Raw genomic sequence first — 17,162 nt, 5'->3', positions numbered from 1 at the left:
ATAAGAGGATCTCTAGTTGTAAGAAAGTTAAAATTCCGTTTCTGTGCCATGGCCTATCTGTGGGCATCTGGCACACAGATGTCTAATACATGTTGGATGAACTGACAGCTTAGTTATTAGACATGATTTTTATTCATTATTTTGGTGAGATGAGTCGGTTTTCAGGGTTTTCTGTGTCTAAGGCTATAGGCGTCATACATTTAAGAACCAGCATCTTACTAGGCAAAGCAGAAGTTGAACCAGTGTTAAGACTCACCATTTAAAAAATATATTTTAGAAGTCATAAGTGAAAAAAGGTTTTACAAAGTATTTTTCTCTTTTTTTCCTTCCTTTAAAGATTTTATTTATTTATCAGAGAGAGAGAGAGAGAGTGAACATGAGCAGGGGGAGCAGCAGGCAGAGGGAGAAGCAGGCTCTCTGCTGAGCAGGGAGCCCAATACAGGACTTGATCCCATGACCCCGGGATCATGACCCGAGCTGAAGGCAGACGCCTAACCCACTGAGCCACTGAGGCATCCCTACGAAGTATTTTTCAAAGCACACTTATGTATATCAAAAACTACAATTTCACAAAAACAAATCTGTTCCATGGACAAAATCTAAACATGGAATCCCTTTTTTTCCCTTTGTAAGGAAAAAAATTCATGTTAGAACTGAGAGATGTTGCAACTTATCATTTGTCCATCTTCTGAAACAAGTTGAGCTAAAAGAAATATCTGATGGTGTCTGTAATGTTACAGGTGTATATTGGTAACATGCACCAATGAATTATTTTTTCTATTTTGCATCCTTCCTCTTATTTCTTTGGTAACATTTTGCCCACATTGTCACTTGTATTTCAGTCTTGCCAATTAAAATGTAAAGACTGGCTTCAAAATGAAACTCAAAGGTTTCCCATATGAAAAAAAGTTAAAGTTGTATAAAAAATAGTGCTTCTCAAACTATGAAGCTCTTCTCTAAGAATTTCCAATTCATAGTGAACCAATACTTCTATAAAATACAATAAGAATTAACTATTAGAAGAATATTTTTAAAAATCGCCATGGCATAGAGAATGAAAATCCAAAAATTTAAGAGACTCTGGAGACATGAAAATTACCTTGTCAAGTTTCTATACATTTTTAAATGCTTAATCTTTTTTTTTAAAGATTTTATTTGTTCATTCGACAGAGAGAAACATGGGAAAGGGAGAAGCAGGCTTCCCGCCGAGCAGAGAGCCCAATGCGGGGCTCAATTCCAGGACCCTGGGATCATGATCTCAGCCGAAGGCAGATGCTTAACGACAGAGCCACCCAGATGCCCCTTAAATGCTTAATCTTAATTCCTGAATTTATTTAGATATAGACTGGTAACAAGTAGTCCACAGACAACACTTTGAGTGGAACTGATATAAGGCATAGACCCTATCCAGGGGCGCCTGGGAGGCTCAGTCAGTTAAAGCATCTACCTTTGGCTCAGGTCATGATCCCAGGGTCCTTGGATTGAGCTCCGCATCGGGCTCCCTGCTCAGCAGAGGAGTCTGCTTTTCCCTCTCCCCCTACCTGCCGCTCTGCCTACTTGTGCTCTATCTCTCTGTCAAATAAATAAATAAAAATCTTTAAAAAAAAAAAAGACATAGACACTGTTCTCAAGGAGCTAAGAATCTTGTTAGGGTGAACATTATGAGAATATGTATAACTAAGCATAAACCACACCAGCCTAGAGCAACCTGCTCACTGCAGGGTAATAGATAAAATGTATATTGGTCTCTGTCCCCAGTTCCTGGCACAGGGCTCCTAAAACCCTTGTAATTGCCTTAGTGATAAGAGCACTAGGAATATCTTTTGTTCTAATATTTGTCCGTTGACCCAGTTCCTGACACAGACTTCCTAAATCTCTTGATATTTCCCCAGTGATAGGAGTATCTTTTTGTTTAAATGAGGTGATTCTTGGTGGGCTCTTGGATGGGGGCTGGTCACCAAGCCATGATTAGAAGCTTGGAATTTTCAGCCCCACTCCTCATCCTCCAGAGAGGGGAGAGGGGCTGGAAATGGAGTTGATGATTAATCATGCCTACATGAGGAAGCCTCCCTAAAATCTCAAAGGTAGGAAGTTCAGAGAGCCTCCAGGTTAATGAACACATCCACCTACCAGGAGGGTGACCCACCCCAGCTACGCAGGGACAGGAGCTCCCATGCTTGGGACCCTTCCAGACACTGCCTTATGTATGTTTTTTTCTGGTTGTTCATCTGTATCCTTTATCATATCCTTTTATTATAACCTGGTAAATAGTAAGTAAACTGGGTTCCTGAGTTCTGGGAACCACACTAGTAAATTAATTGAACCTGAGAAAGGGGTTGGGGGAAAATCTGGTTTAGAGTAGGTGGATCAATGCACAGGCGGCAATCTGAACTTGCTGTTGGCATCTGAAGTAGGGCAGGAGCAGTCTTGTGGGACTGAGCCTTTAACCTGTGGGATCTGATGCTATGTGTCAGAACTCAGTGTCAGAACTGAGTTGAGTTGAGTAAAAGAGATACATAGGAGGAAGACTGAGGTTGTTTCCCATCTTAAAGCTAAAGGGAGTACAACATGGACAAAAGAGCACACATCTACTTTCCCAGAGACACAAAAGATATTAAGAGTTAAAAGAAGTAAAACTGTCAAAAAATAGATGAAAACAGCTATATAAATTGTAAAACGTAAGTCATGGTTAATTCATGGTTCTTTTAGTTGTATGACTGTAAAATTCACAGATTTCACAGAGAAAACTGCCATTATTCTGTCTCAGTAATCACAATGTGGTCAGAAGAAGTCACACATAGCATTTCTCTCTCTTCTACACCAACCCCCTCCCAGTTATTTCTTGGAATCCCCGAGAACGTAATCTTATTCGCACTAAGCTCTCAAGTGGTCTTGTCTATACTCTTCCATTATCTGGTGACCTGATACCAGGGCTTTGATGCTGAGGCAGTTATCATTACTGGCAGGGTCTACCAGAGGTACTGCTGTCTTCAACTTCTTAGTTTCAAGTATGAGAAACTAAAGTTTTGTCAGTTAGCTTTAATGAACCCAAGACGTGCTGGTAACTTTTCCCAGGCCCTGGACCTCAGATTCATGTACTCTGACAACGAGAAAAACAGCACTATCTACGTGCTGTTAGTTGGTTCAGAGTGATTTCACATCCTGTAGCCCCATCATCCCAAACCACGCAAGGTGTTAATGTCCCAAGTGGTACTATAACTGAAACTTCAGTAAGCCTTTCCAACAATCTATGAGACCTGATGCTTCTGTGATGATGTACGTGAAACCAGAGAATCCCATGCACTTCAACCCAGCTTATCAGTAGAAGCAACAAACTCTGAGTCCCTGACAAACTAATGTACTTTCAGGTGACTAGCCATACCCTTATGGCAGGTGGATTGCACTAAATCCCTTCCATTATGGATGGCGTGACAATCTCCCTCAGTAGAACAGAAACTCTTTCTGGACTTGCTCTCCCTGACGCTGCTGGTACATTCTTCTGCAAAGGAGACTAGGGCCTTTTGGGATGCATTCTACTTGAAACATGCAATTTCTCACTGTCTGTGTCCATTTTCAGTAGTTCTTCACATTTTCATCTTTCAAAGGCTTTGGTAGTCTGGGAAAGTTTATGGGCCCCTTCTCAGAGTAGTATTTTTTTAAAGATTTTATTTATTTGACAGAGAGAGACAGTGAGAGAGGGAACACAAGCAGTAAGAGAGGGAGAGGGAGAAGCAGGCTTCCCGACAAGCAGGGAGCCCGATGCGGGGATCAATCCCAGGACCCCGGCATCATGACCTGAGCCAAAGGCAGACACTCAACTGACTGAGCCACCAGGCGCCCCTCAGAGTAGTATTTTTAAGTGCAACATATAAACACATAAGACTATTAAGGAAGCCAGTACTATATAATACTATATTGTACTATTTTCAGGCAACTTAGGGTTCTGGGGACCCCAAATCAAGAGGTTAAACTTGTTACTAATCCTCTACTTTCACTTCCAGATCCATAACCATTCGACCAAACCGTGAACCTCTGCCAGTGAACTGGTATAGATGAGACGCTGGCAAACTGTAGTCTATTACCTGGTTTTCTGAACGAGGTTTTATTGGAACACAACCAGATCCATATATTTACTTCCTACTTATGGTCGTTTTCACACTGCAAGGGTGGTGTTGAGCAGTTGCCACAGAGATCGTATGTGGCCTACAAAGCAGAAAATATTTACTGTCTGCACTTTTAGAAAAAAGTTTGCAAGTCCTGGTCTAGATCCTGGCCTAAAGGCCCAGCAAGCAAAGTGGACCAGAAGTACTCCTTGAAGTTCTGCCCTCTAGAGGATTTTCCTTCTCTGTTGTCCCCTGGAGATACCCCTCAGGGCTCTAATGCTGGAAAAGTTCACTTCTGCCTGTTGCAAGCCTATTCCGCAGAGCCAAGTGCAAACAAGCCTTGAGCCCTCTATGAGGCTGTAGGTGGGAGTCACTGGAGCTATATGGCACGGACAGCTATGCTAGGGCTTTTACTTGCAAGATCCATTCAAGCCACTTGCCAAAAACACAGCTTCCACTGAACATGAGATGCTTCAGGGCACACCTAAATTTAGAGCGAGGCAGTTCTCTGCATGCAATTCATGACAGGCGGTTTGGATTATGTGGTTGCTTGAAGATATATGTTAGAAATCCAATCTCGATCAAAAACTAGAAGCAAGACAGGAACTGGTTTTAAAGGAGAAAAGGTACTTCCTTAAAAGAACATAATAGGTTTGTTCCAGAACTCCAGGGATGTCTTGCTGTGATTCACTGGAATGAACTTTCCACACATCATAAAATCACAACCTGCCAGAAACGTTTTTGGTGCCACTGAGTTTCTTGGATGACAAGGGCCAGGTGGTAGAGCCACGTCCACTGGAGCGTGGACCACAGGGAGTACCATCCCTTGCTCTGGGCCTTCTCAAGGAGGGCGGGTTACAGCTTTGTAGGCCAGTACATGGAAAGAAGCAACCAATCAAATGTAACATATGTTTCCTTCAACAGCCATTGAAGTCCAGTAAACAGTAGGGGCTCCAGGATGTAACAACTTTCCATTCCCAGTGCACATGTTATCCAATATGTCCAAGGTCACTGGACATACCTGGCCTCTCCCACCCCAATTTTACTGAGGTGTCAGCAGGCCCTTGCATTTTCTGCAGAATTATCACCATTGTCTAGGATCTGGGGCACCTGTTAATTTTTGCTTTCCAGATTCAGTCAACACGATGTCATCGATGGTAGACTCGCATAATGATGTCTCATGGGATGGTGAGATGATCACTATTTCCTGCATATTGGTAGCACACGGCTGAAGAGCTGGCAAACACCGTGGCAAGACAGTGCTGTTCTGCTCTGGTGTTCTCTGCTTATTGCTCGTTTTGTCTCTATTTCAAATTTCGCTGTTTTGTATATCATGGGTTTTTTTTTTTTGCATCAATTTTAGTTCTATAAAATATGGCATTAAAATATTATTTGTCTTGGTTACTGAGTGCTTTGACATTCCTTCAAATTTTGTGTCTGAGGTGAGTGCTTTGCTCCTCTCACCCCAGCCCCATCTTGATTGACATATAGAGAAGATGTGGCCATTAGATCAATGCTGCTTGCCAAGTGTTTATAAGATCATATTTGGAACACTAGCCACAATTAGAGTTGACATAAAATGAATGATAATCTAAGGTCACTTTGAGACCCACCTGCTTTTTAAAGTAGCCAAATATGAATTAAGTCATCACTGTTGCATCTTTCAAGTCATTGATGGTAACATTTATCCCTGCAATTCTATCTACCAGGGAGGCGATACTGCTTTCTTATTAGGAACTGGAGCTCCAGGAGTTTCTGCTTTGGCTCTTTCTTCTGTAAGCTTTGCCTCTGTGGCTCAACGAGCCCAGGTGGAAATTCTATCATTTATTAAGGATATGCCTGTCATTTATATCTTCAGGAACTGAAGATATTTCCACTGAATTGGGCTTGGTAGTTTCACTGGGCCCAGAGCAAGACCAACAAGGGTCAAAAACTGCACTTGCACCTTGTTAATCCCTATCCTAAGTCTATAACTGGTAGCTGTAGTGTCCTGGCTGATCAGAAGTTAGTGTTTAACTCAGAAGTAGAATTTACTATTCTTCAAAATTTGGGGTATTTCCTTTTCACCAGGAAAAATGGCTGTGGGTTCAAGGCGGAGGGGGGAAGCTAAGAGAAAAAAAAGTATGCATGCATACTTGGGGTGTTCTTCCTTAAGGGTATCTGGCCTCCTTTCATTTATGGGATCCTAAATTTATAAATCAACTTAGATCTGGTAACTGAGTGAAAGGTTATGACTCACTATTGTGGTAGATCAGGTCAGGTTTCCATTCACGAAACCAGGAGTTTCGTCAGTTACAGAAGGATTTCATGGACTGCCCATGCATTTGTGTCCTAGGGCTCTTGCTCAATTATATCATGCCAAAGATCGTTGTGAATTACAATTTCTAGTTACTATACAGGTCCTGCTATGGATTCTAGTAGGCACCCCAGCTGTGTCTACATTGGGTCAGTGCTCCCATCTAGTCTTTGCTAGCCCCGGCCCTTAATTACCCCCACTGAGATTAGCAGGCTCATCTTGACCGCAACATGTCACACTAGCGCCTTCGCCTAGAGAAAAGAGCTAATAAGGTTGTTTTAAAAGATAAGAGGGCTTGAGGAGCAAATGTGGAAGGAGCGCCGGAGTTGGAAAAATCATATTTTCCACCCATCACAGTAAAGATTAGTTCAGGGAGAAAATCGTCAACTGATGCTAAAACAAAGGGGGAAATTGTGATGAGCATCAGAATATTTGCACTGTTCTTAAAATGTCTCTCCACAGACTGCTTATTAGTTGCTAGAGAAAACACAGTAATTGTAAAGTGGGAAACCTAGAAAACAACTTGATTGGCTGATGAAAATTTACATCGCCCATGGGGGGCAGCCAGACATCCTGTGCCTCCCAATATTATGCTCTGAGAAGGACACAACATCAATTATGCAGTTGTCTAGCCAGGAATGCATAATGTGAATCTAAACATGAGGAAATATTAGACAAACTGCAAATGAGGAGCATTAAAATAAAAGGAAGGACTGTATTTGTCAAAAATCTCAATGTCAGAGAAGAAAAGACTGTGCATGTTTCAGACTAGAGAAGACTAGAGTGACATGACAGCTAAATGCAAGACTGGATCCCGGGCTCAAGGGTAAGGATGTGCTAGACAGGGCGTTAATGGCCAATGGACAAAATTGAACTAAGGGAATTAGATCAAAGCTCTGTATTCATGTTACATTTTTTGATTATTTGATATGGCTTTATTTTCTGATGTGTCCCACAACCAGCCTGAGCGCTCAACAGTCAGCGATCCTGACAACCCAACCCGCCTTGGGGAGGGATGAAGGGGGAAGGATGAGCTAATGCTCGTGCCTGCGTCCAGCACCCCAGAGGTCATCAGTCTGGCTGGGCACTCAGTAAACAGTCTCGGGGGGGAGACAGGCCACCCAGCGGGGCACAGAAAGGGGGAGAGACAAAAGAGAACCTGTGGCCTGCAGGCCTGCCCCTCCCTAGGCCCGGCTTGGCCAACATCTGGGGCCTGCAAGGCTGGGACGGCAGCCCTGCCAGGAAGTCTGGCTGGAAAAAGGCAGGAGGTCCCAGGTGGAGGCAGAGACGCCGTCCTCCAGGAGCCTGTCCCTTCCAGCAAGAGGAGAGTTGGCTTCTGGGTAAGGAGTAGCTGCGTGGCAGACCGGAAGATGCCAAGACCTTCTTGGGGGCAGAGAAGGCCGGTGCCTGAGCACCTCATCCCTCATCCCTCATCTTGACCTTCCTCCCTGCACAAAACACCTAATGGATTATGCTGCTAATGAATCGGTACACCGGGAAGAAACACCTGGGCTTCCCTGAGGTCAATTTCAGCGGGGCTTGAGGTGTCCTCCTCACACCCCACCCTTACGAGGCACCTGATCTGTGGGGTTCAGGCCCTGACTCTCCTCTCCAGGTTCTGGGAAGGGCAGCCCTGCCAGCCCCATGGTCAGTTGCATCTCCCCCAGAAAACACTCTTGTTCCACCCCCCGTTTGGACGCCCTCCTAGGACCCTGAAGCAGAAGCTGCCCCAGAACACAAACTCTTTTCTACAGGTGAGGAAACTGAGGCCCAGAGAGACTGAGGTAAGAGGCAGAGGAGCCAGGAGGCCTACTCTAGGGCCGCCTCTTGCCCCAGGGACTCTGAAGGCCCTGGGACCCTAGGGGGCCAGGCCCAAGCTCCCTGGGGTGCGGCAGGAGGGCAAAGGCAATGAGAAGCACAGGGGAGGGCAACTGGTACAAGGAGCCCGACAGGGAGGCCACTGGGTGTTCAGAGCACCAGCTGTCCATGGGGACTTGGGGGACATGCATCCAAGGCTGCACCCTGACCTGGTCCCCTCAGCCCTGGCCAAGGTGGGGGAGAGACACAAGGCTTCTGAGGAAGGGGCCAGAACCAGGGACCCAGAGGCTGGCCCTGCCCTCCTTCAGACAAGAGGAGAGAGTATCTCAGTCACCATAGGGTGACGGGGCAGGGTGGAGGACAGACACAGAGCTGGGAGTCCCTGGTCAGCGTTGAGGGTAGGAGTAGTAGGGACGCTGAGGCTGCACATTTCCTCTGTCATCTCTGCTCACAAGCCCCGAGGGCCATGGGGTCACCTCCAGGGCTCGGGGCTCAATGGCAGGCTCGTTCCCAAGTCCATGGCCTGGCCCTGAGACTTCCACCTAAATGCTCCTCTGAGGGAGTTCAAAGGAAAAAAAGGATAAAGACTCCCCAAGTCCTCAGGAACAACACACAAAAGCTCTGTGATTCCAGGTTGGGGCCTCTCAGCAAGGGGTGAAGCCCTGCCTTCTTGCCCACTGTGGAGCAGGGAGGGGTGGCAGGTGCAATCTCCCTGCGCTGGTGGGTGGCCACGGCGCGGCATTCGGGAGCAGTCCCTGAACTCTTTTGTACAGGATGCTGAGGTGCTGGAGGCAGTAGGAAGGTTTGAGTGAGGTCAGGTGCAAACACTGCCTCAAGGAAGGCCTGAGGGCCACCTGCAGGGTCACCTGCTTCTAGGCAGGATGGGAGAAGGGGGATGCCGAGGACTCACCTGGCCAGGGTGGCCCTCCCACAGAGGCCTCGCCTCCCACCTAAGCTCCTGCTTGCTCACCTGGACTGCTTTGTAGGTCGCCCCGAAGTAGGCACCAATGCAGATGGCCAGGAGCAAGGAGAAAACGGCTGGCTTGACCCTGTAGGCTCTTATAACCTGCTTCAGGGGCTCATGGAAGACAAACTCAGGGTCTCGTTTATCAGCTGTGATGTGGTGCTGCTTCCCCTCCTTCTGGTAGTGACTCAGGTAGTGTTCTCGCATGCCGAGGAACGTGCAGCATTTGTCCACCAGCTGGGTGGCTTGGGGCTGGCTGGTGAGCCATCCCATTGCCAAGTCCAGCTGTTTCTGCTGGAGCATCTGCCCTAGGAAGACCAGCATGTCTCAGGGGTTCCCTGCGCCAGCTGGTTATAAATGACTCGGGTCAGTGCTTCTGCATTGAGCCTCAAGTTGCAGGTCAGAGTTTTAGAACAGACCTGAGATCTCATGTCCATGTTGCTACTGCCCTGGCTGTCACGGGTTAAGGGGGTGGGGGGTGGGGGCGGCTCCCCACGTGGGCCAGGGTGAAGGCAGACAGCCAGAGTATGGCAAAGCACTCATACTCCCAGACCAGGATGTTCTCCGGGAGGCTGATCTTGTGCACCACAGAGAACAGCAGCTCCAGGAACTGGCCACCACTGTCTCCAGCTCTGCAGGAAGGCAAGTTGCAGCATCTCCTTGCAAGGTGGCTGGGACTTATGAAGATAAAGGCTGTCCGCCTGGCCACGGTGTCAGAAGATGAAGGCAGAGGACAAAGGCCACGGTGTACTGGCGTATGCTGGAATCTGTATGGTCCAGTTTGTCTTCCAATCAGTGCTTGGTTCCCTGGTAGTCGAACTTGCCCCTCCACAAGCAAAGAACAGAAGACTGTACACTGCGTGGGTACGCTTGTTGGCATAGAGCATGGAGAAGTGGCGGGTGAGCCCTAGCAATACAGAGATGCCGCTCTCGTTTGAGTCCATGCCATGCAACAGCCAAGAGGCCACTCTGAAGGCATCGTAGTGAGCCATGACCATGATGGTGGTAAGGTCCTCTCCACCCAGCCACATCAGCCACCAGTCTCTCGCAGCCTTGCTGTGGACTCCACTCATGACCATCCGGAAGCTGCTGCCTATGGTCAGGTGGAGCGGTAATTTGGCAAGAGAGGCAGAGCCCTGGGAAGAGGAGCTGGCCTGCGCCTGCGTGTAGATGGAGAGCAGGACCTCATCATGCACAGCAGGGAACATGGGGGCAATGGTCTGCACGTCCAGCACCTTGGGCCCCGTCTCCACGAATTGCTGGATGACGCCCTGGGACACAAAAGCCATGGCCTATGGCAGGACTGGGAGCATGGCGCCAGCCGCCTGCCGCAAGGTCTTCTGGTACTGCTCAGAGAAGCGCCGCAGCCGCAAGCACGCAGCCGCGGCTTGGCTCCGCATGTCCACATCAATGCGTGCGCCTGCGCGTTGAGCGCTGTGGTCGCAGTGCCTCCGCAGCTGGGTGGGGAGGGGTCAGGCTTGGCAGACGCCTTGAGGGTGGGCATTGGACCCGTAGACAGAAGCCGGTGGTTTTCAGGATGGGACTAGGCAGTAAGGGTGCCCGTTTTCACGATGGGACTAGGCAGTAAGGGTGCCCGTGTGGGTCATATTGCTGCCTGCAGTAGATGAACTCGTGCAGTGCATCGGATAATGGAGCGGAGCGGCAGGCATGACACGTTCGGCATGTTCTCCAGGCCCTTGCCCACTTCTAACAGCATCCCGGGCCACCGTGGTCCACACGGGGCGATTCCTGCACACTCACCTCAGTAGGGGCAGCCACCGGGGCCCCTGTATTCATGTCAAACTCAGTGAAGTGCATACCTTTACTGGGGTTACCTAAGAGAATATTCCTGTTCTGAGAAAATACACCTTGAAATATTTAGGGGTAAAGGACCACGATATAGGCAACTTATTTTGAAAAAGTTCAGAAAGTATTCTGTGTATGTGTGTAGATAGAGACACACGTATATAAAGAGCCCCACACAAATGCTAAAGCAAATAAGGTAAAATGGTTTTTTTTTAAGTGAGTTTTCTTTTTTTTTTTAAGATTTATTTATTTATTTGACAGAGAGAGAGAGAGAGAGGCAGATCACGAGTAGGCAGAGACCAGCAGAGAGAGAGAGGAAGCAGGCTCCCTGTTGAGCAAAGAGCCCGATGGGGGGCTCGATTCCAGGATGCTGGGATCATGACCTGAGCCGAAGGCAGAGGCTTAACCCACTGAGCCACCTGGGCGCCCCTCAAATAAGGTAAAATGTTAACAATAGATGTATTTGGTTAAAGGGTATATGAGTATTTTTTGTGTTATTATAACCCTTCTGAAAGTTTCATATTCTTTTCAACAAAACAAAAAGATATTTGGGCTTAACTCAGTAATTTGTCTCAAGTTTTTAGTGAAGAGATAGTCATCTGGCCTTTCAGAGGATGTAATTAGAGAGTGAGCAGGCAAGTCTCTCATGATAAATTACACTAGTATATTTCTCTGGCTAAGTTCTTGAATTCTTTCCTTTGCATCATGCTGAGGGATTTCTAGGGTTTCAGGATTTAGTCTAGATTTGTGCTAATCAGATCAGTAAGATAATAGAAGTACATCCTAATGCTCTAGCTACCAGACATATGGGCAAACTCCATCATCCTTACTACAGCATCCCAAGTTTCTGGTAACATATAAACCAACAAATTCCTGCAAGTCTTTTGGGATCTATAGTGACTTTGCATTTCTGGTGAGCAGTGGTGGGAGGTCCAGAGCTGCTTCCTCTGACTGGAGATGAGATTCCTTTAGCAGAGTCAAATAAACCCCCGAGTTTCAGTCTATACTTTGAAGTGAGAAATGAGGGATGTTGTTACATTTTGGTTTTAACTTATCCAATGTTCTAAAATGCAACATCTCTACCCCTTAGGTCCTGTCATTTCTTAATGTTCCAGAGCAAAAATTCTGCTGTTCCCAGAAGCGTTCTCCTGCCCCCATGAGCCCTCTATTCCAGGTGAGCACTGGTCATAACTTACATTTGTCATTTTCTTATAATTATTGGGCATTGCTAGATTTCTGTCTTGGATTACTAACTGGAGCTTCATTCACTCCTGCCCTATCTCTGCTAGATTAGTGGTATGTACTGACTATGAGAAATAGATTTGGAATAAATCTTAAAGTTACTCTTGTCAAAGAAATTTAACATAAATTGTCTGGTATTCTCTTTCATCATCACAAAACCATGTGAGATGAGGAGAGAAGCTATTATCTGCATTTTATAGTGAGGAAACTGAGGCACAAAGTGGCTAAGGTCCCATACAACATAATGATGGAACTGGTATTAGAATTTAGGCTTTCGGTGGGGGGGGGGCGTGCCTGCTCAGTCAGTAGGGCATGCGACTCTTGATCTTGGGGTTGTAAGTTTGAGGCCCATGTTGGGTGTAGAGATTACTTAAAAATAAAATCTTTTTTTCTAAGATTGTATTTATTTATTTGGCTAAGACAGAGAGAGAGAGAGAGACAGAGACAGAGACAGAGAGAGAGAATGAACAAGCAGGGAGAGCACCAGGCAGAGGAAGAGGGAGAAGCAGGCTCTCTGATGAGTGGGGTCCCAATTTGGGGCTCAATTCCAGGACCCTGGGATCATGACCTGAGCTGAAGGCAGAGACCTAACCGACTGAGCCATCCAGGCCCCCTAAAAGTAAAATCTTAAAAAAAAAAAAAAAGAATTTAGGCTTTCTGTTCTTCATTTTAGTGAAACATCCCAGGCTCAATGAAAATACTGCCAAGTCCCCTAAAATATTTTGGAAATACTAAATATATTCAAAGAATTTTGCACAGGTATCTTTTAACCAAATGAAATAATCATTAGGATACTAAATATCGAAAATGATGTCTCAACTCAAACTCAAAACTTCTCTCTTCCCTACCAGCTTTCTCTTTCATTGTCTCAGTTTCCACCAAGATACCATTATTCTTTGCTTGCTCTTCCCCTCAGCTTCCAGCTCTGGCTGGCTGCACACCCCACCTAGATTGTGATGGTTCGGATCACCTTGTCCTAGTATATATACCTCTTCAGCAGGTGCCTTTCTAGAAAACTCAAGCCAGGATATCTTCTTTAAGACCCCTTCTGTCCCATGGTGAATATCCCGTACTTTTGCCCCACCAGATACTTGAAGTTCAGACTATACCCACTGCAACCCACTGTCTTAGCTCAACAGTCTTAGACAACTCCATCCAGTCTTTAAATTTATTATTTTAGGTAAACCTCAATCACCACTCCTTGGGTCTTCTGAACCTCAAAGGACACATATCAGCTGTTGTTTAAATTCTAGAGAATACGTATCAAACCCACAGCAGTTCCCTTGTAGCCCCTTTAATTTAGTTTGAAGATTGTGAGAGTTGGGAGAGAAATGCACATTATGACGATCTTCTAAGTAATCCTCACTCATTGGTTACCCCTCCTGATCACTCTCTTCTTCTCTTGAATAGACTGGAAGTTGGTAGTGGGCTGTTTTACAATGCACTAAGTATGTCCTTCATTGGATATTTCTTTTTAGAATTGCTTTAGTTGGCTATAACAAATTATCTTAGACAAGGTAACTTAAACAACATACATTTCTTTCTCATAGTTCTAAAGGCTGGGAATTGGAAATCATGACACCAGCATGGTCAGGAGCTGGTGAGAGCCCTCTTCTTGGTTGCAGATGGCCAACTTCTTGCTGTATCCTCGCTTGTTAGAGAGAGAACTATCTAGCTCTCTGGTCTCCTCTTATAAGAACGTTACTCCCATTCATCAGGGCTCCACCTTCATGACCTAATTACTTCTCAAAGTCTCCATCTCCAACTACAATCACATTGGGATTAGGGTTTCAGCATATGCATTTTCAGGAAACAGAAACATTTAGTTCATAACAGGAAGGATGGGTATTTGTCACATATATTTACCAGCAGCAATTTGGAGACAAATATTTCCATTTTAACACTGTGCTTCATGGGTAAGAGAGACATTAAAACATAAAAAGACAAGGATCCTGGCTCACATAGCCTAATCTAGAAATCCCAACAGTTTTATGCTGGCTTATAGTGCACATGATAATTTGTGATACTGTGATCTACTTAATTCCTAGGAAACAGCACAAGTTGGTTCAACAACATTTGGTGCAAAGGAGGAGAGAGTAGTGGAGGTTAAAAGCTCAGATCTAGATGATATCAAGAATGGTGAAGTAAGAAACTCTGAGAAACTTCATCATAAAAGTGATGAAGGGGTGCCTAAGTGGCTTAGTTGGTTGGTGTCTGACTCTTGATTTTGGCTCAGTTCATGATCTCAGGGTCATGAGATCAAGGCCCGTGTCAGGCTCTGTGCTGGGCATGGAGCCTGCTTGAGATTCTCTCTCTCCCTCTCCTCCCCACTCACTCTTGCTCCCTCTTTCTCTCTCTCTAAAAGAGAAAAGGTAACAAATACCAGCTAAAAATGTAAAAGTATATTTTCCAGAACTTTAGAAATTAACTATAAAGTTTGCAAAAATCAAGAGAGCATTTCCTCAAGAAAAATGGTTTAATCTTGGTAAGAACTCTAAGCTTTGTGCCATAAGAACTTTCCCTATTCCCATATTCTCTCCCTTGCTCTGTGATAGATTTGAAAATCAATAGCCCACAGTCACAGTGAAAACCAGCAACTTAGTAGCCTTGGGAGGGACCAGAATGATAGAGAACATAGACTTTATACTTCCTGATTTAAAAACTTTCCGTTAAACCACAATAATCAAGACAGTGTAATGCTGGCCTATATAGATCATTGGAGTATGATAGAAAGTCCATAAATAAACCTTCACATCTATGAAGATAAAAGCTGTCCGCCTGGCCCACTGTGTCTATGGTCAATTGATTTTCAACAAGAGTGCCATCACCATTCAAGGGGAAAGAGTGGTTTTATAAAAAAAAAAAGGTGCTGGGACAATTGGATATCTTCATGCAAGAGAATGAAGTTAAGCCTTTACTTTATACCATATAAAAAATGAATTCAAAATGGTTCAAAGACCTGAAACTATAAAACTCTTAGAGTGAAAATAGGCATAAATCTTTATGACCTAGATTAGGCAATTTAGGCACTTAAAATATTTTATTTTTAAGTAATTTCTATACCCAAAATGGGGCTCGAATTCACAACCCTGAGATCAAGAGTTGCATGCTCCATCGATTGAGCCAGCCAGGTGCCCCAATTTAGGTACTTCTTAGATATGACACCTAAAGCAAGAACAACAAAAGAAAAAATAGGTAATTTAGATTTCATTAAAGATAAAAAATTTATGGGGTGCCTGGTTGGCTCAGTTGGTAAGCATCTGACTCTTGGTTTCAGCTCAGGTCAGGATCTCGTAGTCATGGGGTCAAATCCTGCATTGGGTTCCACTGTCAGTGTGGAGGCTGCTTTAGATTCCCTCTCCTCCTCACTCTGTTTCTCCCCTGCTTGCATGTTCTTTCTAAAATAAAAAAAAAATTTATACTTCAGAGGATATCATCAGGAAAGTGACAAGACAACCCATAGATTAGAAGAAAATATTTGCGAATTACATATATAAGTGTCTTGCATACAGATTATATCAGGAACTCGTACAACTCAACAATAAAAGGATACTCCAATTAGAAAATGGGCTATAGATTTGGATGTAAAAAACTTTCCACAAGATGATACATGAATGGCTAATAAACACATGAAAAGATGTTCAGCATGATTAATCATTTAGGAAATGCAAATCAAAATACAATGATACCCACTAGTCTGTCTATAATGGCTAGGAGATATATATTAGATAGATAGACAACCAGGCAGACAAACAGACAATAACAAGTGTTGGTGAAATAGGAACACTTACCCATGTTAGTGGTAATGTAATATGGTATAGCTACTCTGGAATACAGTCTGGCAATTCCTGAAATGGTTAAACAGAGTTATCACAAGATCTGGTAATTCCACTCTTAGTCTATATATCCAAGAGAAATGAAAACTAATATCCACACAGATGCCTGTGCAAATGTTCATAGCAGCATTGTTCACAATAACCAAAAGGTGGAAACAACTAAAATGTCCATCAACCAATAAATGGGCAAATAAAATGTGGTACATTCATACAGTGGAATAGTATTGGGCAATAAAAAGTCATGAAGTACTGATACCTTCTACAACATTGATATACCTGGAAAATATTATGCTGCATGAAAAGCACCAGTGAGAAAGACCACATATTGTATATATCCTTTTGTATGAAGTCCAGTATGGGAAAGTCCATGGAGGCACAAAATGCATTAGTGGTTGCCAGTGGCTGGTAGAAAGGAAGAATGGGGAATGACTGATAGTGTGTATGGGGTTTCTTTTGGGGTAATGAAAATTTTCTAGAATCTGGGAATGGTGATGGTTGTACAACCTTGTAAATATACTAAAAATCACTGAAAATTGCTTACTACTTCCTCTTAAACAAATACAAACAGATGGTATAATGCTCTAGAGTTCCACTTACCAACTTAAGGCTGAGATATAAATACAACTCACTTCTTCAGATTTCCAACAGGAGGCAGAAAGACTGTGTGCCTTGGTGTCTCCTAAAAATATATTGTTTACAAATGAAATTCAAAGGGGATAGTAGATGATGTTTTTAAGACGATGCTTAAACGTTGTTTACAAATTTGTCATTCCCTTCCTCCTGTGAGAAAACTGTGTAACTCTCTTTAAAACGATTTTGTTTTTAAGATGTATTTAAAAATACCAACTCTTAAAAATGGAAAAGCCTCTTTACATAGAGCTGTAATTGCTTAAAAACTGTCAGCATCTACATATTTGAGAATTTTCATTGCGTGTTAAAGATTGATTCATTCAAAAGAAGTGGGAACAGAAGACTGAATATATAGGAAAGAAAGAGAACAGGAGCTTTCTGGTAGAGTCGTGATTTCCTAGGTACCATATTTGGATTTCACAAAAGTCATTACAGGATCTTAGGCTGTTGGCATAAAAGAAGGGCAG

General features: G+C 44.4%; 1 pseudogene; it reads right to left on the bottom strand.

Annotated features, from left to right (window-relative positions):
- Positions 1-8,861: 8,861 nt before the first annotated feature.
- On the bottom strand, positions 8,862-10,581 carry LOC123934757 (annotated as a pseudogene).
- Positions 10,582-17,162: the final 6,581 nt, after the last annotated feature.

Source organism: Meles meles, chromosome X (assembly GCF_922984935.1).
Source record: "Meles meles chromosome X, mMelMel3.1 paternal haplotype, whole genome shotgun sequence".
NCBI classification, from domain to species: domain Eukaryota; kingdom Metazoa; phylum Chordata; class Mammalia; order Carnivora; family Mustelidae; genus Meles; species Meles meles.
Note: the sequence above shows the minus strand (reverse complement) of the source record. Positions and strands in the feature narration are given on the sequence as shown.